The sequence below is a fragment of the Carcharhinus amblyrhynchos genome, unplaced genomic scaffold, assembly GCF_965287045.1.
Source record: "Carcharhinus amblyrhynchos unplaced genomic scaffold, sCarAmb.v2.hapA scaffold_39, whole genome shotgun sequence".
NCBI lineage: Eukaryota > Metazoa > Chordata > Chondrichthyes > Carcharhiniformes > Carcharhinidae > Carcharhinus > Carcharhinus amblyrhynchos.
In genome coordinates, this window is record NW_027649780.1 from 9,205,413 (window position 1) to 9,211,412 (window position 6,000).

Here is a 6,000-nt window from a genome sequence, read left to right on the forward strand (position 1 = left end):
AATATCTGCAACAGCTGCTGTCTAGGTCTTTGTGGCGCAATGGGTCAGCGCGTTCGGCTGTTAACCGTAAGGTTGGTGGTTCGAGCCCACCCAGGGATAGAGCTTGCACTATTTTATCACCATTCATAAGCGAACCGTTGCGGGTTGGTAATGGGTTACGTGGGCATCAATAAAAAAAAGCTCTCAAGTGTTACCGGCTACACTGTTATCTGTTGTCACCAACATTATTTCATGACTACTGATAGCGACATCTTACATACAGCATTGTATACATGCTTCCATTATACCATTAAACTTAACAATTAGAATCCAGACATGAATTTGTGACCGAGCATTTGTTCCAATTCCATATCCCTGCTTCCATTCATTATTCTATAGATCATAGATCTGCCTAACCCAAACTGAAATGTGTTCAATGATGGAGCATCTACAACCCTCTGGCGCACAGAATTTCAAAGATTCACTACCCTTTGAGTGAAGCAATTTCTCCTCATCGCTGTCCTGAATTATCAGCGCCTTATCCTGAGATTGTGCTCCGTGTTTTATATTCCCGGATCAGGGAAAATAATGTCTCAGCCTCCACCCTATCAAACTCATAGAATCATAGAATCCCTGCAGGTTTTCAATGCTAACTATTCCTTCTCGTTAAAACTGTTGAGAATTTCCAGAATTTTCTGTTTTTGATTCAGATTCCAGCATCCTCAGATTTTGCTTTTATTCTGCTTAAAATGCGGGGATCCAAACTGTACACAATATTCCAAATGTGGTCTCAACAAAACCCTGAATAACTGTAGCAATACTTCAAACACTTCAAAACTTAACTCCGTGCTCAAGACTGGAAGGAGAGTTTGACAGTGGATAATTCGCAGTGTGTACATTCCTGTCATCAGTAACTGGATCAGGAAGATGAGATATCTCTGTCTCTTTGTACTGTCATCTCTAAACTTCATCTCCTCTCAATGCCGTGCGTCATATATTCGCTTTCCCTGCTTTCCAGGTAAAGCTCGGGTTCGCCAACTGTCTGTGCTTCTATCAAGCAGCTAATTGGCTCTGGGAGCTGGACAGCCAGAGGGAGCTGGATGAGAGGCAGCGACAGAAACAGGAAGAGAAGCGACATGATAGCATTTGGTAAATGATTGTGCCAGTTGCTCTCCGTGATGAATGCCTGCCGTGTGTTACCTTGTAAGTTTCACAGAAGCCACAGTAATGAGGTTGGTGGGATTTAGGAATTGAAGGTGTCACACGAGCAGCTTGCGGGACTATTTCACCTCACTGTCGATTTCATGTTCCAGCGAACAGGAAACGCTGTTTGTATTGGCTGATACAGTCCCTTGTGTTCCATCTAAACATGACAGATGAAAGGAGAAGCTTGTTTGTGGTGAAACGAAAGTCTGAAGTAAAAAAAATGGAAGGCAGATGGTTCATGGATAAATTAGTTCTTTTTTAAGAGCTTGTACCATCTTGCCTGATGGTCTAGTGGTTAGGATTCGGCGCTTCCATTACCATGGCCCCGGTTCGATTCCTGATCAGGTAATGTAGACTTATTTCTGTGTAACGACACTGCGTTACTTCCTGGTCACCAGAGGTCTTGTCCGAATCAGTATCAGAGAGATTTCCTCTTTTGCGTCTGAATTGGAAATATCACCTGTAAAGAACAGGAAAGAACAGAGTGATAGGGTCCAAAGCACTGATGATAGAAATGGTGATGCAGGTTAGGATATGGTTTTTTAATGGGGTAAATTTTATTTTTTCTACTGACATAAATATTTCGCAGATCTGTGTTCAAATCTCGGGCTCAATGACAAGAAATACTATAATTGAATTAAACAGAATTAAACCCCGACCTCCAGTGAAGTGGAAGCAGTTTTTCACTCAGAAACTGGTGACTGTATTTAGCCTGTTTTCATATCATCTGTTCCACTGCTGAGGCCATACCAATTCTTCCGCTTGAAATCATTAATTCTATTAATCGTTTATCAGCTCCTAATCTTGACTGGAACAATCCTTTTGTATTCCTTATGTTAATAATTCTCAGTCTGTAAGTGAATTTAAATGAGAGGTGTTTAGTTACGGTTAGTTATTGGGATTTGCCCAGTTGGCAGGTTTCAGTTTACACGATTGAATGATACTTCACTTGTATTTTCAATGTTAGTGCCGAGTGACCCCCAAATAAAGAGCAGCCAATTCTTCCCTCGTACAGCGAATGTAAGAATCAGCAGGAATCTGCCTTCGATGTGAGCGGTTTTGAAAGGTGTTTATGTGGATTGTTCTCGGGGTTTGTGTTCACGGGAATACATTCACGTGTCAATGTCAGACCCGCTGTTATAACCGGCACCCAGCAGACAGCAGCTGTGACCCAGAAACCTGCGGCAGTTTTTGTACGAGGATTTCATTCATTTTCATCACTGTGAGATTCTGTGCACAGTAATAGGCCGCGGTGTCAGACAGCAGCAGCTCCGAGATGGTCAATCGGTACAACTTTTCTGATTTCTCGATTGTATCAGAAAACCGGGTCTGAGCGAAATCCGCCTTCCATTCATCACTGCCGCCCGTATGCCTCCGGACCGCAAATTCGGGCTGTCTGCCTGGGTATTGACGGTACCAGAATAAATAATATGCATCGTCGGTATAGGTGCAGCTCAAAGTGACACTTTCTCCCTCTGTCCCTGTGAGTGAGGATTCCTGCTGAGGAACAGAATCTCCATTGCTCAGATCTGGAAAACACGGTAAAAGAAATAAAAAACATTCAGCTGAACTGAGGGTGACAACTCAAAGACGATGTAACATAAAAAAGGCATTAAATAACATCAAATTCGCCCCAACTGATCTACGTTCCGTTCAGAATCCCCAGAAGAATCCGCTATCTCAATGCCCCTGTCCCTTTCTCCCTCAGTGACTAATCTTTCCCCATCCCAACTGTGTCTTTACTCCTCTCTTCAAGTGTTCATTGTGTTCATGTCAGTCACTTTCTACAGAACTCCCTCGAAAGGAGATTCGTTATAATTTCCAGTTGATCTTTTCGTTTCACTCAGATTTATGGGACATCGATTTGGAATTCTCCACGAGTGGAATCATCCTTTCCCCGTCCACCGTACTGAACCTCTTCATCATTATAAATACATCAATCAGGTTACTCTTTAATCTTCTGCCAGAAGATAAATTAACCATAATGTTTAGATTTCATTCTGATGGATGCCATCTCCCAATTCTGGTATCAGGCTTGCTGTGAGTTTTGCCAAACGATATTCCTGTAAGGAAAAGCCAAGAGCAAAGACTCAAGTGCTCTAAGGCAGGCCCGATGTCTGATTAACTGGAGCGCCCTGCTTTTCAAATTTATTCCTCTACTCCTTTTTAAACTCCTTTTTACACCCCTTTTTAAAGAGTTAAACTTACCGACAATGAATGTCACCCAGATCACAGTGAGGACCGAGCGCCGCATTGCTGTTGTTCCTGGATTCCAGAGACTCTTGTGTCTCCGAAAGCTCAGAGTAGCGAACAAAATAAGGCTGAGACCATTGGCTGAGGCTGGTCTGATGTCACTTCCTACAGGACGTATGGCAGGAAGAGCTGAAATCACTGGATCTGATTGGTCTGACGTCATTGACTTCAACACAATTGTTGATTACAGGGAACTGAGACATTGACCATACACTCTGCTGTTCAGAGCGAGGCGGGTAAACACAGCTAGGTTGATCCTAATTGAGATAAGAGACATTTTTACCTTCAATTGATCTGAAAGAAATCGCTTTGAAGAAGGAAATGCAAGTGTTGAATGTGGATGAAGATGTTCCGAGTATTTGATGCACTGTCATTAATCAGACTGAATTTGAGACGGGGATCAATTGGGAAGATGATCTAAGATTTTTCCTGTGATAGAGACATATCAAACAGAGAGGGGGAATACAATGAAAGTGAATAGGTGAAACTTCCAAATTTAGTGTATGTTAAAAAGGTTGGTTTATCAAATAAACGTTAAAGGGTTGCATCCAATTGCTCGGTTAAAGTGAGCCTCACATCTAACTCCTCTGTTCGGGTCTGATGGGATCTATCTTGTGGGTACATTCTCTAGACTCTCTCCTTTTCTGAGGGCTGAAAAATGTCTCCAAACGTACAAGACAAGATCTCTGCTGATTTTCACAGAAGAAACAAAACGGTCCCTTGAAATGTCGCGGAGGTATTTTCTCTGCACTGCATTTCTGTGCTACGCAGTCAGCAGAGAAGTAACAGATTCGGGACAGAAATCTCACACTGTTGGTTCCACACAGCGCTTTCACCCAAGTCTGAGTCACCAGCAGCCTCAAAACTAAAACAACGTCAAGAATATTTGAGGAATATTATTAGTTCAACTCCAGCGCACAGTTATACTGAGGCAACCTCCATAAATCTATTTTATTACTTCAGTGTACTTTTTTCCTTTCGATATATTTTCGGTGACTCATTGAACAGCCCTCTCTCCATATCCCCTTCCAGCTTTCTGAAGCCTTTGACCGCGGCCTGCTCACACAGTTTATTTAAACAAAGTGCTTTGCCGAATAAGAGAAAACTTGGACACATTGAATAGATTTCGCAAAGTGGTGACTGTGATCTTTAAACCAACCGCAAGTAGATTTTACCCAGTGCCCACTGAGCTTCAGAATGTTTCCAAAAGGTTGATGTGGTTCGTGTAAGCACTAACAATCCAAATTTTTCTGATGATAATCTACAGACCAGGATTATATTCCCCGACCACCTCTTCCTCCTCCCCAGCGTCTAAAAGTGCCGCCATACCCTTATGAAGACACTGACTGTAGCGGGGCTCAGACCCTTTTCTTCTGAGCCAGCCCGAGATTACCACCTACTGGTCACACAGAACCAGAGACACATACGGAAGTGGGGTGAAAACATCCTGAGGGCAGGGAACAAATTACTAAAGGCAGGGATTAGAACGGGTATCTTCAAATATAACTCTGAGCTGATTTGTTTGTCGGATTGAAATCGACAGTTTGTTTGTGTAACTGCTCCTGGGAACAGTTTCATTCGAAGTTGCTTTGGTTTCCTTTGTGCATTGTGGCCACATCGACCGCGATTCTACACAAGCGACAACAGATAGCAGCTGCAGTCTGCAGTAAAAAGAAGAACAGTTTTTGTACAGGGCTGAGCTTGTTTTCTGTCACTGAGTCTGAAAGCGCAGTAATACACGGCGGCGTCAGCCAGCTTCAGACCCCGGACGGTTAAACTGGTGAATTTATTCTCTGCCTGGAGCTCGACAGAGAAACGGCTTTTGGCAAAATCGGCTTTATCTTCACTGCCTCCCGAGTATTTCCACAATATAAACTCAGGCTGTGAGTCTGGGTGCTGCCGGTACCAGTATAGATAGTAGAAGCTCTGTTCAGTACCATATTTACAATTTAAAGTCACCGCTTCTCCTTCTGTCCCAACATCTGAGGAAGGCGACTGAGTGACAGAATCTCCATAAATCAGATCTGAAAAACAAATGTAGAAAAAATCTGATCGGGCGACTGTTGAAATTTTTGTTTTACACCATGTTTCAAAAATGTAAAAAACAAAGTTGAAATGTGGTTGGTCCACATTTACCTGTCAGAAATATTGCCCACACAACCCAGATGCTGAGCAGCCGCATTGTCTCTGTCTGCTCTGTAGAAGAGGAGTTGGGGATTTTGAAGACATGTTCTAAACCCCGCCCTCAGTAATCTGCTGTGAGTCTCAGGATGTTTTCACGTCACTTCCTGATGTTCCCAGTGACATTGAGAATAGGCAGGCTGGTGAGCTGGCTGCCAATGGCTGGCTGCCAATGATTGGAAACACTCAGAGCCGGGGCACAGTCAGTGCTTTATGGAAGTAATATTTCCGTTTTACACAGCAGATGGTGACAGTTAAACCCGATTCTGATTATTGTGACCGTCAAACTCAGGCTTGCTCCAGGATTTGGTTCATTCAGGATCAGCCCGTTTAAGCCTTACCATCGGCTCAGCCATGACTGCGAGATTTCCCTCATGCAGC

The 6,000-nt window shown here is 43.3% G+C and overlaps 1 non-coding gene across 1 annotated transcript; it reads left to right on the forward strand.

The window, feature by feature from the left end:
- The first annotated feature begins 25 nt into the window (after window positions 1–25).
- On the forward strand, window positions 26–99 carry trnan-guu (transfer RNA asparagine (anticodon GUU)). The gene has a single exon. It is a non-coding gene; the product is annotated as a tRNA-Asn (tRNA).
- Window positions 100–6,000: the final 5,901 nt, after the last annotated feature.